Raw genomic sequence first — 27932 nt, 5'->3', positions numbered from 1 at the left:
GTGACTCCAGCAGCTGATTCCTATCCGCTGCCTCCGTGTATCTACAGCTACAGATTACTGCAAACTCTCCTGTGTTTCTTCGTGACTCCAGCAGCTGATTCCTATCCGCTGCCTCCGATTATCTACAGTTACAGATTACTGCAAACTCTCCTGAGTTACATCGCTACTGTTCCAGCTGATTCCTGTTCGCTACTTCAGCGTGTCTACAGAGTCTGCTCGTCTCAGCGCTCCAGTCTGCATTCTACCTGCCGTCAGCTGACCCGCTGCCTACTGCTTCTACAGTGTGTCCATTTGTGTCCACTCGCCTGTTGCTTCGAGTCTATGCTCCTCGGCTTCCAGCTTTGCTACATCGCTTCAACTCTCCCGTGGTCTCCTGCTGTTCTATTCAATATACTACTGCTTCCTGAGTATTTGTCATCGTTGCTGTCCTACCTACAGTGCGCTGCACCTACCTGCCGCTTCCATTCTGCTAGGACTTCGCATCTCGTCTGTTCCCGGCCACTCAGGTATCCCTGCAGCTATCCCTAACAGCCTGCTCATCTGAACCACGGTATGCATACTTCTCATTGACTGTGCTGGTGTATTGCATATCCATATGGCATGAGTTGTCCTCCTCCGGAGTTTCCATCCTCTGAGACTATTGCTATTATTGACTGTGTTTCCTTTTGCTGGACTATTTGAGTGACTTTGTTTATCTGTGCAGTGCTGTTCATTCAATATTATCATTGTGTGCAGTTCAACGTGGGATCAAGTTCAGTGTACCCATGTAGACTCTGCATAGCATTTATCTCCTCGTGTCCTTCCTCACATATATATTCAGTGGTACAACTTGCTAGAGGCAGACCACTGATTCCTGTTTCCCTGTGTCACCAGTTGCATATATCCTCTCACATAAGCAGTGGTACAACTTGCAACTCGCAGACCACTGACTTCCCCGTGACCTTCACCTGGATTCCATTCCTTCACTACTGACAGCGGTACAACTTGCTATACGCAGACCGCTGACTTCCACCTCCTTATTACTCCTGGACATTCTTCTCACTATAGCAGTGGTACAACTTGCCGTGCGCAGACCACTGACTACCCTCACGTGCCTTGTCCATCTAGATCCTCGTGTTCAGTTACCCATTGTTTACCAGTGCTGCTAGTCATAGACTTTCTGAGCATTCTCTAACCATCTGCTGTTTCCAGTTCCATTATCACCCTGCCATCAGAGTATCATATACCAACTCTACTGCTCTGATAAGACCATCAGCGGGTGGTACTGGGTAAAGCCTCCTAGTGCCCGTGACAGGTAAGTTCATATATTTTCTCGTGTGCAATGTGTTTTTAACCATCCTTTCTTGAACTGGGGGCACTACTGTGTATCCAATGACGTTTAAAACATTGCTCATTATTGCGCTGTAATGTTTCTTGCATATTTATCTGTACAGAGATTTTTAATTAAGAGGAAAAAACACTGCTTGTCATAATTTTTTTCTGTGATTGTGTCAATACATCTATTTTTGTTTGCATTGTAAATGGTGTATTAAGCTGCTCCTGGGATTCACCCTCTCAGTATCTGATATGCTGTGCCAATTTTCATTTATGAATGAGTTTTTGTCTGGGCACTACTAATGATTTGGGGCACTACTATGGCATAATGTTATTTGGGGGCTCTATTGTGGCATAATATGATTTGAAGGCACTGTTGTCACGTAATATGATTTGGGGGCACTACTATGCCATAATAGTAGTTGTGGGCACTATTGTGGCATAATATGATTTGTGGGCACTACTGCATGGCCAAATATGAATTGAGGGTAATACTATGTGGCATAATATGACCTTGGGGCACTATGATGTAGACGTCTCCAGGTAAATAATCTAAATGTTTCCTACCTAATCAAACCGATGGATCACATCAAATTATCTCTCACCCACCTCCTCTATTCCCCTTAATTTATATACTGTGTTATTTAAAATGAATAGAAAATATCCTGTTACTGTAGTAAAAAAACATTTTTCTCTGACATTTTTGTCACAAGCCGTGGCGGTGCTCACAGCCGCCGCGGCCCGCTTCTGGCTCCCCCTGGCATCCCGGCCGTCACCTTGACGACCGGGACGTCATTTCCACTTCCTGCCCGGCCGGACTCTTCTTCTGTAGCGCTGCATCCTGGCGGTGCTGGAAGCCGGGCGAATGCGCAAAATAGTCAGCCTGTGTTCTGAATTAGCAGGCATCAGCTTCAAGTGTGCATGCCAGGGCCAAGCCCTGATTGGTTACTTGTATAGCAGGCAATTAGCCTGCAAGTGTGTATATCCAGGGGCAAGCCCTGATTGGTCCATCTGTGTACTTAAGGCAGTGAGGTCTGCAGCCTCACTGCCGGTTATAGCTTCTGTTACCAGTCTGCTGACCTGCTCTGCTCCGTGTTCCTGTCCTTTGGATATTCTGTTTGATTGCTCGTGTATGACCCCTTGCCTGGATTTGGACCCTGCCTGTGTTTCTTGTGACCCCAACCTTTGGTAGTGTTTACCGATCTTCCTGTTTGCTCATGACCCTTGACCTCGGCTTGTTTATTGGATTCCCTGTCTGTTGCCGGCCCTCGACCCTTGCCTGGACTTCACTCCGCTTTCCTGGGTTCTCCCTAGCCGGTACGCACTTCACGACCCTCTGCTAGTCTGCGGCCAAGTCTGTCCCCACCACTAGGGGCTCCAGTGAAAACCTGACTGGCAGAGCAGACTCCGGGTTGTGCTGTACCAGCTGGAGGAGTTCCTAACAATTTTGCTGTAGATGGAAATACTTTTATTGTGACAGTGTGGGTTCAAATGATCATTCAATAGTTATGTTTTTTTTTAGATATATGTAAGTGTTTAATTTCATGTGGAATGATTCATGAAAATTCTGCCATTACTATTTAATTGAGGGAAAAGGGTACCTGTTAACTATATGTGTGTAAGTACTCTGTTGTTGCTATTTTGTGGGAGATTTGAAAAAAGCAAAACATTGGTTTTCTAAAGTGGCGCCTGTATAATTGGGGGTATTGCTGTAGTATGGGGTGGTGTGATGGTGGCAATGTTTTAGTGTGTTTGGGCCTTAGTATTGTTAATAAGTAGGAGAGGGTATTGCTGTAATGTGGGGTTGATGCCGGTTGCTGTAATGTGAGCGGTGATGCCGGATGTTGTAATGTGGGGGGTCATGTTGGATGCTGTAATGTAAAGGTCGCTGGACGCTGTAATATGGGGGGTAATGCTGGTTGCTATAATGTGGGGGGTGATGCCGTTTGCTGTAATGTGGGGGTGATGCTGGTTGCTGTAATGTGGGAGGTGATGCCTGGTGCTGTAATGTGGGGGTGATGCCGGTTGCTCTAATGTAGGGGTGATGAAGGTTGCTGTAATGTGGAAGGTGATGCAGGACGCTGTAATGTGGGGGTGAAGCCGGTTGCTGTAATGTGGGGGGTGATGCTGGTTGCTGTAATGTGAGGGGTCATGCTGGTTGCTGTAATGTGGGGGTAATGCTGATTGCTGTAATGTGAGAGGTTTTGCTGGTTGCTGTAATGTGGGAGGTGATGCCGGTTGCTATAATGTGGGGGGTGACGCTGGTTGCTGTAATGTGGGGGGTGATGCTGGTTGCTGTAATGTGGGGGGTGATGCTGGTTGCTGTAATGTGGGGGGTGATGCTCGTTGCTGTAATGTGGGGGTGATGCTGGTTGCTGTAATGTGGGGGTAATGCTGATTGCTGTAATGTGAGAGGTTTTGCTGGTTGCTGTAATGTGGGAGGTGATGCTGGTTGCTGTAATGTTGGTGGTGATGCTGGTTTCTGTAATGTGGGGGGTGATGCTGGTTGCTGTAATGTGGGGGGTGATGCCGGTTGCTGTAATGTGGGGGTGATGCTGGTTGCTGTAATGTGGAAGGTTTTGCTGGTTGCTGTAATGTGGGAGGTGAAGCCGGTTGCTGTAATGTGGGGGGTGATGCTGGTTGCTGTAATGTGGGGAGTGATGCCCGTTGCTGTAATGTGGGGGGTGATGCTGGTTGCTGTAATGTGGGGGGTGATGCTGGTTGCTGTAATGTGAGGGGTTAAGCTGGTTGCTGTAATGTAGGAAGTGATGCTGGTTGCTGTAATGTGGGGGGTCATTCTGGACGCTGTAATGTGGGGTTGATGCTGGTTGCTGTAATGTGGGGGTGATGCTGGACGCTGTAATGTGGGGGGTCATGCTGGACGCTGTAATGTGGGGGGTGATGCTGGTTGCTGGATTGTGGGAGTGATGCTGGTTGCTGTAATGTGGGGGGTGATGCTGGACGCTGTAATGTTGGGGGTGATGCTGGACGCTGTAATGTGGGGGTGATGCTGTCATTCTGGACGCTGTAATGTGGGGGTGATGCTGGTTGCTGTAATGTGGGGGTGATGCTGGACGCTGTAATGTGGGGGGTCATTCTGGACGCTGTAATGTGGCGGTGATGCTGGTTGCTGTAATGTGGGGGTGATGCTGGTTGCTGTAATGTAGGGGGTCATGCTGAACGCTGTAATGTGAGGGGTGGTGCCGATTTCTGTAATGTGGGAGGTTATACCGAATGCTGTAATGTGGGGAACATGCTGGACGCTGTAATGTGGGGGGTGATGCTGGTTGCTGGAATGTGGGAGTGATGCTGGTTGCTGTAATGTGGGGGGTGATGCTGGACGCTGTAATGTTGGGGGTGATGCTGGACGCTGTAATGTGGGGGGTCATTCTGGACGCTGTAATGTGGGGTTGATGCTGGTTGCTGTAATGTGGGGGTGATGCTGGACGCTGTAATGTGGGGGGTCATTCTGGACGCTGTAATGTGGGGGTGATGCTGGTTGCTGTAATGTGGGGGTGATGCTGGTTGCTGTAATGTGGGGGGTCATGCTGAACGCTGTAATGTGAGGGGTGATGCCGGTTTCTGTAATGTGGGAGGTGATACCGAATGCTGTAATGTGGGGGTCATGCTGGACGCTGTAATGTGGGGGGTGATGCTGGTTGCTGGAATGTGGGAGTGATGCTGGTTGCTGTAATGTGGGGGGTGATGCTGGACGCTGTAATGTTGGGGGTGATGCTGGACGCTGTAATGTGGTGGGTCATTCTGGACGCTGTAATGTGGGGGGTGATGCTGGTTGCTGTAATGTGGGGGTGATGCTGGACGCTGTAATGTGGGGGTGATGCTGGTTGCTGTAATGTGGGGGTGATGCTGGTTGCTGTAATGTGGGGGGTCATGCTGAACGCTGTAATGTGAGGGGTGATGCCGGTTTCTGTAATGTGGGAGGTGATACCGAATGCTTTAATGTGGGGTTCATGCTGGACGCTGTAATGTGGGGGGTGATGCTGGTTGCTGTTATGTGGGGGGTGATGCTGGTTGCTGTAATGTGGGGAGTGATGCCGGTTGCTGTAATGCTGGGGGTGATGCTGGTTGCTGTAATGTGGGGGGTGATGCTGGTTGCTGTAATGTGGGGGTGATGCTGGTTGCTGTAATGTGGGGGGTCATGCTGAACGCTGTAATGTGAGGGGTGATGCCGGTTTCTGTAATGTGGGAGGTAATACCGAATGCTGTAATGTGGGGGTCATGCTGGACGCTGTAATGTGGGGGGTGATGCTGGTTGCTGTTATGTGGGGGTGATGCTGGTTGCTGTAATGTGGGGAGTGATTCCGGTTGCTGTAATGTTGGGGGTGATGCTGGTTGCTGTAATGTGGGGGGTGATGATGGTTGCTGTAATGTGGGGGGTGATGCTGCTTGCTGTAATGTGGGGGGTGATGCCGGTTGCTCTAATGTGGGGGGTGATGCTGGTTGCTGTAATGTGGGAGGTGATGCTGGATGCTGTAATGTGGGAGGTGATGCTGGTTGCTGTAATGTGGGGGTAATGCTGATTGCTGTAATGTGAGGGGTTTTGCTGGTTGCTGTAATGTGGGAGGTGATGCTGGTTGCTGTAATGTGGGGGTGATGCTGGTTGCTGTAATGTGAGGGGTTATGCTGGTTGCTGTAATGTGGGAGGTGAAGCCGGTTGCTGTAATGTGGGGGGTGATGCTGGTTGCTGTAATGTGGGGAGTGATGCCCGTTGCTGTAATGTGGGGGGTGATGCTGGTTGCTGTAATGTGGGGGTGATGCTGGACGCTGTAATGTGGGGGTGATGCTGGTTGCTGTAATGTGGGGGTGATGCTGGTTGCTGTAATGTGGGGGGTCATGCTGAACGCTGTAATGTGAGGGGTGATGCCGGTTTCTGTAATGTGGGAGGTGATACCGAATGCTTTAATGTGGGGGTCATGCTGGACGCTGTAATGTGGGGGGTGATGCTGGTTGCTGTTATGTGGGGGGTGATGCTGGTTGCTGTAATGTGGGGAGTGATGCCGGTTGCTGTAATGCTGGGGGTGATGCTGGTTGCTGTAATGTGGGGGGTGATGCTGGTTGCTGTAATGTGGGGGTGATGCTGGTTGCTGTAATGTGGGGGGTCATGCTGAACGCTGTAATGTGAAGGGTGATGCTGGTTTCTGTAATGTGGGAGGTAATACCGAATGCTGTAATGTGGGGGTCATGCTGGACGCTGTAATGTGGGGGGTGATGCTGGTTGCTGTTATGTGGGGGTGATGCTGGTTGCTGTAATGTGGGGAGTGATTCCGGTTGCTGTAATGTTGGGGGTGAGGCTGGTTGCTGTAATGTGGGGGGTGATGATGGTTGCTGTAATGTGGGGGGTGATGCTGCTTGCTGTAATGTGGGGGGTGATGCCGGTTGCTCTAATGTGGGGGGTGATGCTGGTTGCTGTAATGTGGGAGGTGATGCTGGATGCTGTAATGTGGGAGGTGATGCTGGTTGCTGTAATGTGGGGGTAATGCTGATTGCTGTAATGTGAGGGGTTTTGCTGGTTGCTGTAATGTGGGAGGTGATGCTGGTTGCTGTAATGTGGGGGTGATGCTGGTTGCTGTAATGTGAGGGGTTATGCTGGTTGCTGTAATGTGGGAGGTGAAGCCGGTTGCTGTAATGTGGGGGGTGATGCTGGTTGCTGTAATGTGAGGGGTTATGCTGGTTGCTGTAATGTGGGAAGTGATGCTGGTTGCTGTAATGTGGGAGGTGATGCTGGATGCTGTAATGTGGGGGGGATGATGCTGGTTTCTGTAATGTGAGGGGTAATGCTGGTTGTTGTAATGTGGGAGGTGATGCCGGTTGCTGTAATGTGGGGGGTGATGCTGGTTGCTGTAATGTGGGAGGTCATGCTCGACCCTGTAATGTGGGGGGTGATGCTGGTTGCTGTAATTTGGGGATTGCTGCTGGATGCTGTAATGTGGGGGGTCATTCTGGACGCTGTAATGTGGGGGTGATGCTGGTTGTTGTAATGTGGGGGTCATGCTGAACGCTGTAATGTGGGGGGTCATGCTGAACGCTGTAATGTGAGGGGTGATGCCGGTTTCTGTAATGTGGGAGGTGATACCGAATGCTTTAATGTGGGGGTCATGCTGGACGCTGTAATGTGGGGGGTGATGCTGGTTGCTGTTATGTGGGGGGTGATGCTGGTTGCTGTAATGTGGGGAGTGATGCCGGTTGCTGTAATGCTGGGGGTGATGCTGGTTGCTGTAATGTGGGGGGTGATGCTGGTTGCTGTAATGTGGGGGTGATGCTGCTTGCTGTAATGTGGGGGGTCATGCTGAACGCTGTAATGTGAGGGGTGATGCCGGTTTCTGTAATGTGGGAGGTAATACCGAATGCTGTAATGTGGGGGTCATGCTGGACGCTGTAATGTGGGGGGTGATGCTGGTTGCTGTTATGTGGGGGTGATGCTGGTTGCTGTAATGTGGGAGGTCATGCTCGACCCTGTAATGTGGGGGGTGATGCTGGTTGCTGTAATTTGGGGATTGCTGCTGGATGCTGTAATGTGGGGGGTCATTCTGGACGCTGTAATGTGGGGGTGATGCTGGTTGTTGTAATGTGGGGGTCATGCTGAACGCTGTAATGTGGGGGGTCATGCTGAACGCTGTAATGTGAGGGGTGATGCCGGTTTCTGTAATGTGGGAGGTGATACCGAATGCTTTAATGTGGGGGTCATGCTGGACGCTGTAATGTGGGGGGTGATGCTGGTTGCTGTTATGTGGGGGGTCATGCTGGTTGCTGTAATGTGGGGAGTGATGCCGGTTGCTGTAATGCTGGGGGTGATGCTGGTTGCTGTAATGTGGGGGGTGATGCTGGTTGCTGTAATGTGGGGGTGATGCTGCTTGCTGTAATGTGGGGGGTCATGCTGAACGCTGTAATGTGAGGGGTGATGCCGGTTTCTGTAATGTGGGAGGTAATACCGAATGCTGTAATGTGGGGGTCATGCTGGACGCTGTAATGTGGGGGGTGATGCTGGTTGCTGTTATGTGGGGGTGATGCTGGTTGCTGTAATGTGGGGAGTGATTCCGGTTGCTGTAATGTTGGGGTTGATGCTGGTTGCTGTAATGTGGGGGGTGATGATGGTTGCTGTAATGTGGGGGGTGATGCTGCTTGCTGTAATGTGGGGGGTGATGCCGGTTGCTCTAATGCGGGGGGTGATGCTGGTTGCTGTAATGTGGGAGGTGATGCTGGATGCTGTAATGTGGGAGGTGATGCTGGTTGCTGTAATGTGGGGGTAATGCTGATTGCTGTAATGTGAGGGGTTTTGCTGGTTGCTGTAATGTGGGAGGTGATGCTGGTTGCTGTAATGTGGGGGTGATGCTGGTTGCTGTAATGTGAGGGGTTATGCTGGTTGCTGTAATGTGGGAGGTGAAGCCGGTTGCTGTAATGTGGGAGGTGATGCTGGTTGCTGTAATGTTGGGGGTGATGCTGGTTTCTGTAATGTGGGGGGTGATGCTGGTTGCTGTAATGTGGGGGGTGATGCCGGTTGCTGTAATGTGGGGGTGATGCTGGTTGCTGTAATGTGGAAGGTTTTGCTGGTTGCTGTAATGTGGGAGGTGAAGCCGGTTGCTGTAATGTGGGGGGTGATGCTGGTTGCTGTAATGTGGGGACTGATGCCCGTTGCTGTAATGTGGGGGGTGATGCTGGTTGCTGTAATGTGGGGGGTGATGCTGGTTGCTGTAATGTGAGGGGTTATGCTGGTTGCTGTAATGTGGGAAGTGATGCTGGTTGCTGTAATGTGGGAGGTGATGCTGGATGCTGTAATGTGAGGGGTAATGCTGGTTGTTGTAATGTGGGGGGTCATTCTGGACGCTGTAATGTGGGGTTGATGCTGGTTGCTGTAATGTGGGGGTGATGCTGGACGCTGTAATGTGGGGGGTCATGCTGGACGCTGTAATGTGGGGGGTCATTCTGGATGCTGTAATGAGGGGTTGATGCTGGTTGCTGTAATGTGGGGGTGATGATGGACGCTGTAATGTGGGGGGTCATTCTGGACGCTGTAATGTGGGGGTGATGCTGGTTGCTGTAATGTGGGGGTGATGCTGGTTGCTGTAATGTGGGGGGTCATGCTGAACGCTGTAATGTGAGGGGTGATGCCGGTTTCTGTAATGTGGGAGGTGATACCGAATGATGTAATGTGGGGGTCATGCTGTACGCTGTAATGTGGGGGGTGATGCTGGTTGCTGGAATGTGGGAGTGATGCTGGTTGCTGTAATGTAGGGGGTCATGCTGAACGCTGTAATGTGAGGGGTGGTGCCGGTTTCTGTAATGTGGGAGGTGATACCGAATGCTGTAATGTGGGGGTGATGCTGGACGCTGTAATGTGAGGGGTGATGCCGGTTTCTGTAATGTGGGAGGTGATACCGAATGCTTTAATGTGGGGGTCATGCTGGACGCTGTAATGTGGGGGGTGATGCTGGTTGCTGTTATGTGGGGGGTGATGCTGGTTGCTGTAATGTGGGGAGTGATGCCGGTTGCTGTAATGCTGGGGGTGATGCTGGTTGCTGTAATGTGGGGGGTGATGCTGGTTGCTGTAATGTGGGGGTGATGCTGGTTGCTGTAATGTGGGGGGTTATGCTGAACGCTGTAATGTGAGGGGTGATGCCGGTTTCTGTAATGTGGGAGGTAATACCGAATGCTGTAATGTGGGGGTCATGCTGGACGCTGTAATGTGGGGGGTGATGCTGGTTGCTGTTATGTGGGGGTGATGCTGGTTGCTGTAATGTGGGGAGTGATTCTGGTTGCTGTAATGTTGGGGGTGATGCTGGTTGCTGTAATGTGGGGGGTGATGATGGTTGCTGTAATGTGGGGGGTGATGCTGCTTGCTGTAATGTGGGGGGTGATGCCGGTTGCTCTAATGTGGGGGGTGATGCTGGTTGCTGTAATGTGGGAGGTGATGCTGGATGCTGTAATGTGGGAGGTGATGCTGGTTGCTGTAATGTGGGGGTAATGCTGATTGCTGTAATGTGAGGGGTTTTGCTGGTTGCTGTAATGTGGGAGGTGATGCTGGTTGCTGTAATGTGGGGGTGATGCTGGTTGCTGTAATGTGAGGGGTTATGCTGGTTGCTGTAATGTGGCAGGTGAAGCCGGTTGCTGTAATGTGGGAGGTGATGCTGGTTGCTGTAATGTTGGGGGTGATGCTGGTTTCTGTAATGTGGGGGGTGATGCTGGTTGCTGTAATGTGGGGGGTGATGTCGGTTGCTGTAATGTGGGGGTGATGCTGGTTGCTGTAATGTGGAAGGTTTTGCTGGTTGCTGTAATGTGGGAGGTGAAGCCGGTTGCTGTAATGTGGGGGGTGATGCTGGTTGCTGTAATGTGGGGAGTGATGCCCGTTGCTGTAATGTGGGGGGTGATGCTGGTTGCTGTAATGTGGGGGGTGATGCTGGTTGCTGTAATGTGAGGGGTTATGCTGGTTGCTGTAATGTGGGAAGTGATGCTGGTTGCTGTAATGTGGGAGGTGATGCTGGATGCTGTAATGTGAGGGGTAATGCTGGTTGTTGTAATGTGGGGGGTCATTCTGGACGCTGTAATATGGGGTTGATGCTGGTTGCTGTAATGTGGGGGTGATGCTGGACGCTGTAATGTGGGGGGTCATGCTGGACGCTGTAATGTGGGGGGTGATGCTGGTTGCTGGATTGTGGGAGTGATGCTGGTTGCTGTAATGTGGGGGGTGATGCTGGACGCTGTAATGTTGGGGGTGATGCTGGACGCTGTAATGTGGGGGGTCATTCTGGACGCTGTAATGTGGGGTTGATGCTGGTTGCTGTAATGTGGGGGTGATGCTGGACGCTGTAATGTGGGGGGTCATTCTGGACGCTGTAATGTGGCGGTGATGCTGGTTGCTGTAATGTGGGGGTGATGCTGGTTGCTGTAATGTAGCGGGTCATGCTGAACGCTGTAATGTGAGGGGTGGTGCCGGTTTCTTTAATGTGGGAGGTGATACCGAATGCTGTAATGTGGGGAACATGCTGGACGCTGTAATGTGGGGGGTGATGCTGGTTGCTGGAATGTGGGAGTGATGCTGGTTGCTGTAATGTGGGGGGTGATGCTGGACGCTGTAATGTTGGGGGTGATGCTGGACGCTGTAATGTGGGGGGTCATTCTGGACGCTGTAATGTGGGGTTGATGCTGGTTGCTGTAATGTGGGGGTGATGCTGGACGCTGTAATGTGGGGGGTCATTCTGGACGCTGTAATGTGAGGGGTTATGCTGGTTGCTGTAATGTGGGAAGTGATGCTGGTTACTGTAATGTGGGAGGTGATGCTGGATGCTGTAATGTGAGGGGTAATGCTGGTTGTTGTAATGTGGGGGGTCATTCTGGACGCTGTAATGTGGGGTTGATGCTGGTTGCTGTAATGTGGGGGTGATGCTGGACGCCGTAATGTGGGGGGTCATGCTGGACGCTGTAATGTGGGGGGTGATGCTGGTTGCTGGATTGTGGGAGTGATGCTGGTTGCTGTAATGTGGGGGGTGATGCTGGACGCTGTAATGTTGGGGGTGATGCTGGACGCTGTAATGTGGGGGTTCATTCTGGACGCTGTAATGTGGGGGTGATGCTGGTTGCTGTAATGTGGGGGTGATGTTGGACGCTGTAATGTGGGGGGTCATTCTGGACGCTGTAATGTGGCGGTGATGCTGGTTGCTGTAATGTGGGGGTGATGCTGGTTGCTGTAATGTAGGGGGTCATGCTGAACGCTGTAATGTGAGGGGTGGTGCTGGTTTCTGTAATGTGGGAGGTGATACCGAATGCTGTAATGTGGGGAACATGCTGGACGCTGTAATGTGGGGGGTGATGCTGGTTGCTGGAATGTGGGAGTGATGCTGGTTGCTGTAATGTGGGGGGTGATGCTGGACGCTGTAATGTTGGGGGTGATGCTGGACGCTGTAATGTGGGGGGTCATTCTGGACGCTGTAATGTGGGGTTGATGCTGGTTGCTGTAATGTGGGGGTGATGCTGGACGCTGTAATGTGGGGGGTCATTCCGGACGCTGTAATGTGGGGGTGATGCTGGTTGCTGTAATGTGGGGGTGATGCTGGTTGCTGTAATGTGGGGGGTCATGCTGAATGCTGTAATGTGAGGGGTGATGCCGGTTTCTGTAATGTGGGAGGTGATACCGAATGCTGTAATGTGGGGGTCATGCTGGACGCTGTAATGTGGGGGGTGATGCTGGTTGCTGGAATGTGGGAGTGATGCTGGTTGCTGTAATGTGGGGGGTGATGCTGGACGCTGTAATGTTGGGGGTGATGCTGGACGCTGTAATGTGGTGGGTCATTCTGGAACCTGTAATGTGGGGGGTGATGCTGGTTGCTGTAATGTGGGGGTGATGCTGGACGCTGTAATGTGGGGGTGATGCTGGTTGCTGTAATGTGGGGGTGATGCTGGTTGCTGTAATGTGGGGGTGATGCTGGTTGCTGTAATGTGGGGGGTCATGCTGAACGCTGTAATGTGAGGGGTGATGCCGGTTTCTGTAATGTGGGAGGTGATACCGAATGCTTTAATGTGGGGGTCATGCTGGACACTGTAATGTGGGGGGTGATGCTGGTTGCTGTTATGTGGGGGGTGATGTCGGTTGCTGTAATGTGGGGAGTGATGCCGGTTGCTGTAATGCTGGGGGTGATGCTGGTTGCTGTAATGTGGGGGGTGATGCTGGTTGCTGTAATGTGACGGTGATGCTGGTTGCTGTAATGTGGGGGGTCATGCTGAACGCTGTAATGTGAGGGGTGATGCCGGTTTCTGTAATGTGGGAGGTAATACCGAATGCTGTAATGTGGGGGTCATGCTGGACGCTGTAATGTGGGGGGTGATGCTGGTTGCTGTTATGTCTGGGTGATGCTGGTTGCTGTAATGTGGGGAGTGATTCCGGTTGCTGTAATGTTGGGGGTGATGCTGGTTGCTGTAATGTGGGGGGTGATGATGGTTGCTGTAATGTGGGGGGTGATGCTGCTTGCTGTAATGTGGGGGGTGATGCCGGTTGCTCTAATGTGGGGGGTGATGCTGGTTGCTGTAATGTGGGAGGTGATGCTGGATGCTGTAATGTGGGAGGTGATGCTGGTTGCTGTAATGTGGGGGTAATGCTGATTGCTGTAATGTGAGGGGTTTTGCTCGTTGCTGTAATGTGGGAGGTGATGCTGGTTGCTGTAATATGGGGGTGATGCTGGTTGCTGTAATGTGAGGGGTTATGCTGGTTGCTGTAATGTGGGAGGTGAAGCCGGTTGCTGTAATGTGGGGGGTGATGCTGGTTGCTGTAATGTGGGGAGTGATGCCCGTTGCTGTAATGTGGGGGGTGATGCTGGTTGCTGTAATGTGGGGGTGATGCTGGATGCTGTAATGTGGGGGTGATGCTGGTTGCTGTAATGTGGGGGTGATGCTGGCTGCTGTAATGTGGGGGTGATGCTGGTTGCTGTAATGTGGGGGGTCATGCTGAACGCTGTAATGTGAGGGGTGATGCCGGTTTCTGTAATGTGGGAGGTGATACCGAATGCTTTAATGTGGGGGTCATGCTGGACGCTGTAATGTGGGGGGTGATGCTGGTTGCTGTTATGTGGGGGGTGATGCTGGTTGCTGTAATGTGGGGAGTGATGCCGGTTGCTGTAATGCTGGGGGTGATGCTGGTTGCTGTAATGTGGGGGGTGATGCTGGTTGCTGTAATGTTGGGGTGATGCTGGTTGCTGTAATGTGGGGGGTCATGCTGAACGCTGTAATGTGAGGGGTGATGCCGGTTTCTGTAATGTGGGAGGTAATACCGAATGCTGTAATGTGGGGGTCATGCTGGACGCTGTAATGTTGGGGGTGATGCTGGTTGCTGTAATGTGGGGGGTGATGATGGTTGCTGTAATGTGGGGGGTGATGCTGCTTGCTGTAATGTGGGGGGTGATGCCGGTTGCTCTAATGTGGGGGGTGAAGCTGGTTGCTGTAATGTGGGAGGTGATGCTGGATGCTGTAATGTGGGAGGTGATGCTGGTTGCTGTAATGTGGGGGTAATGCTGATTGCTGTAATGTAAGGGGTTTTGCTGGTTGCTGTAATGTGGGAGGTGATGCTGGTTGCTGTAATGTGGGGGTGATGCTGGTTGCTGTAATGTGAGGGGTTATGCTGGTTGCTGTAATGTGGGAGGTGAAGCCGGTTGCTGTAATGTGGGGGTGATGCTGGTTGCTGTAATGTGAGGGGTTATGCTGGTTGCTGTAATGTGGGAAGTGATGCTGGTTGCTGTAATGTGGGAGGTGATGCTGGATGCTGTAATGTGGGGGGGGGTGATGCTGGTTTCTGTAATGTGAGGGGTAATGCTGGTTGTTGTAATGTGGGAGGTGATGCCGGTTGCTGTAATGTGGGGGGTGATGCTGGTTGCTGTAATGTTGGGGGTGATGCTGGACGCTGTAATGTGGGGGGTGATGCTGGATGCTGTAATGTGGGGGGTGATGCTGGTTGCTGTAATGTGGGAGGTGATGCTGGATGCTGTAATGTGGGAGGTGATGCTGGTTGCTGTAATGTGGGGGTAATGCTGATTGCTGTAATGTGATGGGTTTTGCTGGTTGCTGTAATGTGGGAGGTGATGCTGGTTGCTGTAATGTGGGGGTGATGCTGGTTGCTGTAATGTGAGGGGTTATGCTGGTTGCTGTAATGTGGGAGGTGAAGCCGGTTGCTGTAATGTGGGGGGTGATGCTGGTTGCTGTAATGTGGGGAGTGATGCCCGTTGCTGTAATGTGGGGGGTGATGCTGGTTGCTGTAATGTGGGGGTGATGCTGGACGCTGTAATGTGGGGGTGATGCTGGTTGCTGTAATGTGGGGGTGATGCTGGCTGTTGTAATGTGGGGGTGATGCTGGTTGCTGTAATGTGGGGGGTCATGCTGAACGCTGTAATGTGAGGGGTGATGCCGGTTTCTGTAATGTGGGAGGTGATACCGAATGCTTTAATGTGGGGGTCATGCTGGACGCTGTAATGTGGGGGGTGATGCTGGTTGCTGTTATGTGGGGGGTGATGCTGGTTGCTGTAATGTGGGGAGTGATGCCGGTTGCTGTAATGCTGGGGGTGATGCTGGTTGCTGTAATGTGGGGGGTGATGCTGGTTGCTGTAATGTGGGGGTGATGCTGGTTGCTGTAATGTGGAGGGTCATGCTGAACGCTGTAATGTGAGGGGTGATGCCGGTTTCTGTAATGTGGGAGGTAATACCGAATGCTGTAATGTGGGGGTCATGCTGGACGCTGTAATGTTGGGGGTGATGCTGGTTGCTGTAATGTGGGGGGTGATGATGGTTGCTGTAATGTGGGGGGTGATGCTGCTTGCTGTAATGTGGGGGGTGATGCCGGTTGCTCTAATGTGGGGGGTGATGCTGGTTGCTGTAATGTGGGAGGTGATGCTGGATGCTGTAATGTGGGAGGTGATGCTGGATGCTGTAATGTGGGGGGTCATGCTGAACGCTGTAATGTGAGGGGTGATGCCGGTTTCTGTAATGTGGGAGGTGATACCGAATGCTTTAATGTGGGGGTCATGCTGGACGCTGTAATGTGGGGGGTGATGCTGGTTGCTGTTATGTGGGGGGTGATGCTGGTTGCTGTAATGTTGGGGTGATGCTGGTTGCTGTAATGTGGGGGGTCATGCTGAACGCTGTAATGTGAGGGGTGATGCCGGTTTCTGTAATGTGGGAGGTAATACCGAATGCTGTAATGTGGGGGTCATGCTGGACGCTGTAATGTTGGGGGTGATGCTGGTTGCTGTAATGTGGGGGGTGATGATGGTTGCTGTAATGTGGGGGGTGATGCTGCTTGCTGTAATGTGGGGGGTGATGCCGGTTGCTCTAATGTGGGGGGTGAAGCTGGTTGCTGTAATGTGGGAGGTGATGCTGGATGCTGTAATGTGGGAGGTGATGCTGGTTGCTGTAATGTGGGGGTAATGCTGATTGCTGTAATGTAAGGGGTTTTGCTGGTTGCTGTAATGTGGGAGGTGATGCTGGTTGCTGTAATGTGGGGGTGATGCTGGTTGCTGTAATGTGAGGGGTTATGCTGGTTGCTGTAATGTGGGAGGTGAAGCCGGTTGCTGTAATGTGGGGGTGATGCTGGTTGCTGTAATGTGAGGGGTTATGCTGGTTGCTGTAATGTGGGAAGTGATGCTGGTTGCTGTAATGTGGGAGGTGATGCTGGATGCTGTAATGTGGGGGGGGGTGATGCTGGTTTCTGTAATGTGAGGGGTAATGCTGGTTGTTGTAATGTGGGAGGTGATGCCGGTTGCTGTAATGTGGGGGGTGATGCTGGTTGCTGTAATGTTGGGGGTGATGCTGGACGCTGTAATGTGGGGGGTGATGCTGGATGCTGTAATGTGGGGGGTGATGCTGGTTGCTGTAATGTGGGAGGTGATGCTGGATGCTGTAATGTGGGAGGTGATGCTGGTTGCTGTAATGTGGGGGTAATGCTGATTGCTGTAATGTGATGGGTTTTGCTGGTTGCTGTAATGTGGGAGGTGATGCTGGTTGCTGTAATGTGGGGGTGATGCTGGTTGCTGTAATGTGAGGGGTTATGCTGGTTGCTGTAATGTGGGAGGTGAAGCCGGTTGCTGTAATGTGGGGGGTGATGCTGGTTGCTGTAATGTGGGGAGTGATGCCCGTTGCTGTAATGTGGGGGGTGATGCTGGTTGCTGTAATGTGGGGGTGATGCTGGACGCTGTAATGTGGGGGTGATGCTGGTTGCTGTAATGTGGGGGTGATGCTGGCTGTTGTAATGTGGGGGTGATGCTGGTTGCTGTAATGTGGGGGGTCATGCTGAACGCTGTAATGTGAGGGGTGATGCCGGTTTCTGTAATGTGGGATGTGATACCGAATGCTTTAATGTGGGGGTCATGCTGGACGCTGTAATGTGGGGGGTGATGCTGGTTGCTGTTATGTGGGGGGTGATGCTGGTTGCTGTAATGTGGGGAGTGATGCCGGTTGCTGTAATGCTGGGGGTGATGCTGGTTGCTGTAATGTGGGGGGTGATGCTGGTTGCTGTAATGTGGGGGTGATGCTGGTTGCTGTAATGTGGAGGGTCATGCTGAACGCTGTAATGTGAGGGGTGATGCCGGTTTCTGTAATGTGGGAGGTAATACCGAATGCTGTAATGTGGGGGTCATGCTGGACGCTGTAATGTTGGGGGTGATGCTGGTTGCTGTAATGTGGGGGGTGATGATGGTTGCTGTAATGTGGGGGGTGATGCTGCTTGCTGTAATGTGGGGGGTGATGCCGGTTGCTCTAATGTGGGGGGTGATGCTGGTTGCTGTAATGTGGGAGGTGATGCTGGATGCTGTAATGTGGGAGGTGATGCTGGTTGCTGTAATGTGGGGGTAATGCTGATTGCTGTAATGTGAGGGGTTTTGCTGGTTGCTGTAATGTGGGAGGTGATGCTGGTTGCTGTAATGTGGGGGTGATGCTGGTTGCTGTAATGTGAGGGGTTATGCTGGTTGCTGTAATGTGGGAGGTGAAGCCGGTTGCTGTAATGTGGGGGGTGATGCTGGTTGCTGTAATGTGAGGGGTTATGCTGGTTGCTGTAATGTGGGAAGTGATGCTGGTTGCTGTAATGTGGGAGGTGATGCTGGATGCTGTAATGTGGGGGGGGGGTGATGCTGGTTTCTGTAATGTGAGGGGTAATGCTGGTTGTTGTAATGTGGGAGGTGATGCCGGTTGCTGTAATGTGGGGGGTGATGCTGGTTGCTGTAATGTGGGAGGTCATGCTCGACCCTGTAATGTGGGGGGTGATGCTGGTTGCTGTAATTTGGGGGTTGCTGCTGGATGCTGTAATGTGGGGGGTCATTCTGGACGCTGTAATGTGGGGGTGATGCTGGTTGTTGTAATGTGGGGGTCATGCTGAACGCTGTAATGTGGGGGGTCATGCTGAACGCTGTAATGTGAGGGGTGATGCCGGTTTCTGTAATGTGGGAGGTGATACCGAATGCTGTAATGTGGGGGTCATGCTGGACGCTGTAATGTGGGGGGTGATGCTGGTTGCTGGAATGTGGGAGTGATGCTGGTTGCTGTAATGTGGGGGGTGATGCTGGATGCTGTAATGTTGGAGGTGATGCTGGACGCTGTAATGTGGGGGGTGATGCTGGATGATGTAATGTGGGGGGTGATGCTGGATGCTGTAATGTGGGGGGTGATGCTGGTTGCTGTAATGTGGGGGGTGATGCTGGATGCTGTAATGTTGGGGGTGATGCTGGACGCTGTAATGTGGGGGGTGATGCTGGATGCTGTAATGTGGGGGGTGATGCTGGATGCTGTAATGTGAGGTGTTTTGCTGGTTGCTGTAATGTGGGAGGTGATGCTGGTTGCTGTAATGTGGGGGTGATGCTGGTTGTTGTAATGTGAGGGGTTATGCTGGTTGCTGTAATGTGGGAGGTGATGCTGGTTGTTGTAATGTGAGGGGTTATGCTGGTTGCTGTAATGTGGGGGGTGGTGCCAGTTGCTGTAATGTGGGGGGTGATGCTGGTTGCTGTAATGTGGGGAGTGATGCCCATTGCTGTAATGTGGGGGGTGATGCTGGTTGCTGTAATGTAGGGGGTGATGCTGGTTGCTGTAATGTGAGTGGTTATGCTGGTTGCTGTAATGTGGGGGTGATGCTGGACGCTGTAATGTGGGGGTGATGCTGGTTGCTGTAATGTGGGGGTGATGCTGGCTGCTGTAATGTGGGGGTGATGCTGGTTGCTGTAATGTGGGGGGTCATGCTGAACGCTGTAATGTGAGGGGTGATGCCGGTTTCTGTAATGTGGGAGGTGATACCGAATGCTTTAATGTGGGGGTCATGCTGGACGCTGTAATGTGGGGGGTGATGCTGGTTGCTGTTATGTGGGGGGTGATGCTGGTTGCTGTAATGTGGGGAGTGATGCCGGTTGCTGTAATGCTGGGGGTGATGCTGGTTGCTGTAATGTGGGGGGTGATGCTGGTTGCTGTAATGTGGGGGTGATGCTGGTTGCTGTAATGTGGAGGGTCATGCTGAACGCTGTAATGTGAGGGGTGATGCCGGTTTCTGTAATGTGGGAGGTAATACCGAATGCTGTAATGTGGGGGTCATGCTGGACGCTGTAATGTTGGGGGTGATGCTGGTTGCTGTAATGTGGGGGGTGATGATGGTTGCTGTAATGTGGGGGGTGATGCCGGTTGCTCTAATGTGGGGGGTGATGCTGGTTGCTGTAATGTGGGAGGTGATGCTGGATGCTGTAATGTGGGAGGTGATGCTGGTTGCTGTAATGTGGGGGTAATGCTGATTGCTGTAATGTGAGGGGTTTTGCTGGTTGCTGTAATGTGGGAGGTGATGCTGGTTGCTGTAATGTGGGGGTGATGCTGGTTGCTGTAATGTGAGGGGTTATGCTGGTTGCTGTAATGTGGGAGGTGAAGCCGGTTGCTGTAATGTGGGGGGTGATGCTGGTTGCTGTAATGTGAGGGGTTATGCTGGTTGCTGTAATGTGGGAAGTGATGCTGGTTGCTGTAATGTGGGAGGTGATGCTGGATGCTGTAATGTGGGGGGGGGGGGGTGATGCTGGTTTCTGTAATGTGAGGGGTAATGCTGGTTGTTGTAATGTGGGAGGTGATGCCGGTTGCTGTAATGTGGGGGGTGATGCTGGTTGCTGTAATGTGGGAGGTCATGCTCGACCCTGTAATGTGGGGGGTGATGCTGGTTGCTGTAATTTGGGGGTTGCTGCTGGATGCTGTAATGTGGGGGGTCATTCTGGACGCTGTAATGTGGGGGTGATGCTGGTTGTTGTAATGTGGGGGTCATGCTGAACGCTGTAATGTGGGGGGTCATGCTGAACGCTGTAATGTGAGGGGTGATGCCGGTTTCTGTAATGTGGGAGGTGATACCGAATGCTGTAATGTGGGGGTCATGCTGGACGCTGTAATGTGGGGGGTGATGCTGGTTGCTGGAATGTGGGAGTGATGCTGGTTGCTGTAATGTGGGGGGTGATGCTGGATGCTGTAATGTTGGAGGTGATGCTGGACGCTGTAATGTGGGGGGTGATGCTGGATGATGTAATGTGGGGGGTGATGCTGGATGCTGTAATGTGGGGGGTGATGCTGGTTGCTGTAATGTGGGGGGTGATGCTGGATGCTGTAATGTTGGGGGTGATGCTGGACGCTGTAATGTGGGGGGTGATGCTGGATGCTGTAATGTGGGGGGTGATGCTGGATGCTGTAATGTGAGGTGTTTTGCTGGTTGCTGTAATGTGGGAGGTGATGCTGGTTGCTGTAATGTGGGGGTGATGCTGGTTGTTGTAATGTGAGGGGTTATGCTGGGTGCTGTAATGTGGGGGGTGGTGCCAGTTGCTGTAATGTGGGGGGTGATGCTGGTTGCTGTAATGTGGGGAGTGATGCCCATTGCTGTAATGTGGGGGGTGATGCTGGTTGCTGTAATGTAGGGGGTGATGCTGGTTGCTGTAATGTGAGTGGTTATGCTGGTTGCTGTAATGTGGGGGGTGATGCTGGATGCTGTAATGTTGGGGGTGATGCTGGACGCTGTAATGTGGGGGGTGATGCTGGTTGCTGTAATGTGGGGGGTGATGCTAGTTGCTGTAATGTGGGGGGTGATGCTGGTTGCTGTAATGTGAGGGGTAATTGATGAGCCCACCCGAACGTTTCAGATCCGAGTCGGATCCGAGACAGATCCGGGTATTGGCGCCAAATGAAAACCTGAAACCGAGGCTCGGAGTCATAATCCCGCTGTCGGATCTCGCGATTCTCTCGTGCTGTGCTGTTTAGTTCTGTGCTGTGCTGTGCTGTGCTGTGCTGTGCTGTGTTCTGCAGTATCAGTTCAGTGGTGCTGTGTGCTGTGCTCTGTCAATTTTGAGTTCAGTGGTGCTGCTGGGTCCTGTGCTGTGTCCTGTTCAGTCCAGTGGTGCTGTGTCCTGTGCTCTGTGCTCCTAAGGGCATAGTTATTTCCCCATTATTCCCAAGTGTTTAAAAAATTTAAAAAAACTTATAAAAGAAAATAGAAAAAAATAATTTAAATTTTTTTTTGTTACAACAAAATTTGCAAAACCAATCCTGCAGTATAAGCCCATTGGTACTGCAATATTACCAAGTTCACACATTCAGCAGTAAAAGTCCAGTGGTACTGCAATATTACAAAGTTCACACATTCTGCAGTATCAGTCCAGTGGTGCTGTGTCCTGTGCTCTGTCCTTCTGAGTTCAGTGGTGCTGCTGGGTCCCGTGCTGTGTCCTGTTCAGTCCAGTGGTGCTGTGTCCTGAGCTCTGTGCTTCTAAGGGCATAGTTATTACCCCATTATTCCCAAGTGTTGAAAAAATAAAAAAAACTTATAAAAAAAATACTAAAAAATAATTGAAAAAAAAATTAATTACAACAAAATTTGCAAAACCAATCCTGCAGTATGAGCCCATTGGTACTGCAATATTACCAAGTTTACACATTCTGCAGTATCTTGTGCTACATATAATGGAGACCAAAAATTTGTAGGATAAAGTAGGGAAAGATGAAGACCCACTTCCTCCTAATGCTGAAGCTGCTGCTGTCATGACATGGACGATGAAATGCCATCAACGTCGTCTTCCAAGCCCGATGCCCAATCTCCTAGTACAGGGCATGTAAAATCCAAAAAGCCCAAGTTAAGTAAAAGTAGCAAAAAGAGAAACTTAAAATCATCTGCGGAGAAACGTAAAGTTGCCAATATGCCATTTACGACACGGAGTGGCAAGGAACGGCTTAGGCCCTGGCCCGTGTTCATGACTAGTGGTTCAGCTTCACCCAAGGATCTTAGCCCTCCTCCTCCTCCCCCCCCTACAAAAAATTGAAGAGAGTTATGCTGTCAGCAACAAAACAGCAAACAACTCTGCCTTCTAAAGAGAAATTATCACAAATCCCCAAGGCGAGTCCAAGGGTGTTGGTGGTTGTCAAGCCTGACCTTCCCATCACTGTATGGGAAGAGGTGGCTCGGGAGGAGGCTATTGATGATGTAGCTGGCGCTGTGGAGGAACTTTATGATGAGGATGGTGATGTGGTTATTGAAAATGAGGCACCAGAGGGGGAAACAGCTGATGTCCATGGGATGAAAAAGCCCATCGTCATGCCTGGTCAGTGTTAGTGGTCGCGGCAGCTCCGGGCACCGCCGCGACTCTCCTGCTGCTCCTAGTGACGTCTCGGCTGTTGCTACGGCAACCAGGGCTTCACTTCCGGTTTTTGTGTCCCGGTTGCCTGGGCAACAACCGGGACGCCTTGGTCTCACTGACTCCGCGCCCAGCTGTCAAACAGCCGGGCGCGTGCGCATAAGTGTAGGTAGGGCCAGCCCTGCATGTCTCTCAAGTTCAGCCAATCAAGGCTGATTTGGGCTTCATTATTTCTGGCACTCTCTAGACATGATTGGCTGCAGGCTCTGCATATCCATTATACTGCAGCTGAGGACACATTCTGAACTGGGTTCTGATTGGCCATCTGTACTATTTAAGGCAGTGAGGTCTGCAGCCTCACTGCCGGTTATAGCGTTCTGTCCTCAGTCCTGCTGCCTGCTTGTACTATCCGTTTAGGTTCCTGCTACCTTAGATTTAACCACCCGTGTTTGACCCCTGCTTGTTATTGGACCTGTGACCCTTCTCTTCTGACCTTGACCTTTTGCCTGGAATTCGGATTTTGCTTCTCTGCCTGTGAGTTTGACCCTTCGCTTGCCCTTGGATATTGCATCAGTGCCTGTGACCTTTGGACCTTGGATTTCTCTTATACTACAGTCCATCAATCACTCCACTTCTGGGAAACTCCTTTAAGTCAGTATACGCTACTCGACCCTCGGTCGGCCCGCAGCCCAGTCTGTCCCCACCACTAGGGGCTCCAGCAAACACCTGGCCTTCTGAGTAGTTCCCGAGTTTCACTGTACTGACTTGGGAGTTCCTAACAGTCAGAAGACCAAAAAATGCACCTCTTCGGTCTGGAGTTATTTTTATCCAAATCCGGACAACCAATGCATTGCTATATGTAGCTTATGTAAAGCTCAAATAAGCAGGGGTAAGGATCTTGCCCACCTAGGGACATCCTCCCTTATACGTCACCTGAATAACCTTCATAGTTCAGTGGTTAGTTCAGGAACTGGGGATAGGACCGTCATCGGTACAGGGACACCTAAATCCCGTGGTCCAGTTGGATACACACCAGCAACACCCTCCTCGTCAACTTCCTCCACGATCTCCATCAGATTCAGTCCTGCAGCCCAAGTCAGCAGCCAGACTGAGTCCTCTTCAATACGGGATTCATCCGTGGAATCCTGCAGCGGTACGCCTACTACTGCCACTGCTGCTGTTGCTGCTGTTAGTCGGTAATCTTCCCAGAGGGGAAGTCGTAAGACCGCTAAGTCTTTCACAAAACAATTGACCTTCCAACAGTCGTTTGCCATGACCACAAAATACGATAGTAGTCACCCTATTGCAAAGCGTATAACTGCGGCTGTAACTGCAATGTTGGTGTTTGACGTGCGCCCGGTGTCCGCCATCAGTGGAGTGGGATTTAGAGTGTTGATGGAGGTATTGTGTCCCCGGTACCAAATCCCGTCGAGATTCCACTTCACTGGGCAGGCGATACCAAAAATGTACAGAGAAGTACGATCAAGTGTCCTCAGTGCTCTAAAATATGCGGTTGTACCCACTGTCCACTTAACCACGGACATGTGGACAAGTGGTTCTGGGCAAACGAAGGACTATATGACTGTGACAGCCCACTGGGTAGATGCATCCCCTTCCGCAGCAACAGCAACAGCTGCATCAGTAGCAGCATCTACAAAATGGCTGCTCTTGCAAAGGCAGGCAACATTGTGTATTACAGGCTTTAATAAGAGGCACAACGCTGACAACATATTAGAGAAACTGAGGGAAAATATCTCCCAGTGGCTTACCCCACTTAGACTCTCATGGGGATTTGTGGTGTCAGACAATGCCAGTAACATTGTGCGGGCATTAAATATGGGCAATTTCCAGCACGTCCCATGTTTTGCCCACACAATTAATTTGGTGGTGCAGCATTACCTCAAGAGTGAAAGGGGTGTGCAGGAGATGCTTGCGGTGGCGCGCAAAATTGCTGGACACTTTCGGCATTCAGCCAGTGCCTACCGCAGACTAGAGGCACATAAAAAAACCATGAACCTGCCCTGCCATCACCTCAAACAAAAGGTTGTGATGCGCTGGAACTCCACCCTCTATATGCTGCAGAGGATGGAGGAGCAGCAAAAGGCCATTCAGGCCTACACAGCCACCTACGACATAGGCAAAGGAGTGGGGATGCGCCTGAGTCAAGCGCAGTGGAGACTGATTTCCGTGTTGTGCAAGGTTCTACAGCCGTTTGAACTTGCCACACGAGAAGTCAGTTTCGACACTGCCAGCTTGGGTCAGGTCACTCCCCTGATCAGGCTGTTGCAGAAGCAGCTGGAGAAAGTGAGGGAGGAGCTGGTAAACCATTGCGATTACACCAAGCATGTAGCTCTTGTGGATGTAGCCCTTCGTATGCTTTGCCAGGATCCGGGGGTGGTCAGTCTTTTAAAGGCAGAGGAATACATTCTGGCCACCGTGCTCGATCCTCGGTTTAAAGCGTATGTTGTGTCTCTGTTTCCGGCGGACACAAGTCTACAGCGGTGCAAAGACCTGCTTGTCAGGAGATTGTCCTCTGAAGAGGACCGTGACATGCCAACAGCTCCACCCTCATTTTCTTCCACATCTATGGCTGCGAGGAAAAAGCTCAGTTTTCCTAAAAGAGCCGCTGGCGGGGATGCTGATAACATCTGGTCCGGACTGAAGGACCTGCCAACCATTGCATGTCTACTGTCGCTGCATTGGATGCTGTCACAATTGAAAAAATGGTGGAGGATTATTTTGCAGACACCATCCAAATAGACATGTCAGACAGTCCATATTGTTACTGGAAGGAAAAAAGGGCAGTTTGGAAGCCCCTGTACAAACTGGCTCTATTTTACCTGAGTTGTCCCCCCTCCAGTGTGTACTCGGAAAGAGTTTTTAGTGCAGCGGGGAACCTGGTCAGTGAGCGGCGAAGGAGGTTGCTTCCTCAGAACGTTGAAAAAATGATGTTTATAAAAATGAATAATCAATTCCTCAATGAAGTACAGCACTGCCCTCCAGATAGTACAGAGGGACCTGTGGTTGTGGAGTCCAGCGGGGACGAATTGATAATGTGTGAGGAGGAGGAAGTACACACTGTAGGGGGAGAGGAATTAGAGGTTGAGGATGAGGACGTCATCTTTCCTCAGTATAGCCTGTTTAGTTTGTACAGGGAGAGATGAATTGTTTTTTTGGTGTGGGGGCCCAAACAAACCAATCATTTCAGCCACAGTTGTTTGGTAGGCCCTGTCGCTGAAATGATTGGTTTGTTATAGTGTGCATGTCCTATTTCAACAACATAAGGGTGGGTGGGAGGGCCCAAGGACAATTCCATCTTGCAACTCTTTTTTTGGCATTATGTGACCATTCAACAGTCGTTTGCCATGTTCAAAAAGTAAAACAAAATGTCAACAAATTCAAAAAATTAAACCAAAAGTAAAATGCCCTGTCATTATTTAAAACAAGAGGTATTGACGTGCTAGAATTACTGTAGTGTTTATATGTTTTAAACACTACACTTGGAAGCTGGAGGAGGTATTGTGGCCCCGGTACCAAATTTAGTACCCGGGCCACTCCACTATGCAGTCCAGATAGAGGTGTATCAGATATTAAACAACGTTGACTGTTGCTGCAAATTTTTTAAATAATATTGTGGGGAACACTACACTATGCAGTCCATAAACTTTTTTGGTGGAATTCAGACCCGTGGAGGATTTTTAATTATATTGTGGCTCCGGTAAAAAATTGTGTATCGGGGCCACCCCACTACGCAGTCAAGAAATTTTTGGGGGGAATTCAGACCCGTGGAGGGTTTTTTAATTACATTGTAGGGACCACTCCTCTACGCAGTCCAGATAAATTTTTTGGTGCGATTCAGACCAGTTCAGGGTTTTTAAATTATATTGTGGTGACCACTCCTCTTCGCAGTCCAGGTACATTTTTTGGTGCGATTCAGACCAGTTCAGGGTTTTTAAATTATATTGTGGTGACCACTCCTCTACGCAGTCCAGATACATTTTTTGGTTTGATTCAGACCAGTTGATGGTTTTCTTATTATATTGTGGTGACCACTCCTCTAAGCAGTCCAGGTACTTTTTTTGGTGCGATTCAGACTAGTTCAGGGTTTTTAAATTATATTGTGGTGACCACTCCTCTACGCAGTCCAGGTACATTTTTTGGTGCGATTCAGACCAGTTGATGGTTTTCTTATTATATTGTGGTGACCACTCCTCTACGCAGTCCAGGTACATTTTTTGGTGCTATTCAGACCAGTTCAGGGTTTTTAAATTATATTGTGGTGACCACTCCTCTACGCAGTCCAGGGACAATTTTTGGTGCGATTCAGACCAGTTCAGGGTTTTTAAATTATATTGTGGTGACCACTCCTCTACGCAGTCCAGATAAATTTTTTGGTGCGATTCAGACCAGTTCAGGGTTTTTAAATTATATTGTAGTGACCACTCCTCTACGCAGTCCAGGTACATTTTTTGGTGCGATTCAGACCAGTTGATGGTTTTCTTATTATATTGTAGTGACCACTCCTCTACGCAGTCCAGGTACATTATTTGGTGCGATTCAGACCAGTTGATGGTTTTCTTATTATATTGTAGTGACCACTCCTCTACGCAGTCCAGGTACAATTTTTGATGTAATTAAGGCCAGTTGATGGTTTTCTTATTATATTGTGGTGACCACTCCTCTACGCAGTCCAGGTACATTTTTTGGTGCGATTCAGACCAGTTGATGGTTTTCTTATTATATTGTGGTGACCACTCCTCTACGCAGTCCAGGTACTTTTTTTTTGTGCTATTCAGACCAGTTCAGGGTTTTTAAATTATATTGTGGTGACCACTCCTCTACGCAGTCCAGGTACATTTTTTGGTGTAATTAAGACCAGTTGATGGTTTTCTTATTATATTGTGGGGACCACTCTACTACGCAGTCCAGAAAAATACCTCGTTGCAACGTTTTGGACTAATAACAATATTGTGAGGTGTTCAGAATACACTGTAAATTAGTGGAAATGATTGTTATTGAATGTTATTGAGGTTAATAATAGCGTAGGAGTAAAAATAAGCCCAAAAACTTGATTTTTTAACTTTTTATGCTTTTTTAAAAAAAAATCTGAATCCAAAACCTTAAACCCGAACCAAAACCTTTCGGCAGGTGTTTTGCAAAACAAATCCGAACCCAAAACTTTAAGAAAATCCGAATCCAAAACACAAAACACGAGACACCAAAAGTCGCCGGTGCACATCCCTAGTCTAAAGTACACCCTGCCCCCCCCCCCCCCCCCCCAGCTCTGGGCCAGGGTGTCAGATTGACACCTAGTGCTCTACTCCTCCTCCTAGTACCACCCCTAGCATTATTTGGTTTAGGTTAACCCTAAAACAAATAACCCTATTAGTATATAGGGCTTTTTGCATTTTGATAAATCCCATTATAATCAGCCAGGTATGTTTAAAAAGAAATAAAAATGATGTAGGGAGAAGGAACATTATTATAAAATAAAATGCAATATAAAGTGAGGTT

Source organism: Mixophyes fleayi, chromosome 3 (genome assembly GCF_038048845.1).
Source record: "Mixophyes fleayi isolate aMixFle1 chromosome 3, aMixFle1.hap1, whole genome shotgun sequence".
NCBI classification, from domain to species: Eukaryota; Metazoa; Chordata; class Amphibia; order Anura; family Limnodynastidae; genus Mixophyes; species Mixophyes fleayi.
Note: the sequence above shows the minus strand (reverse complement) of the source record.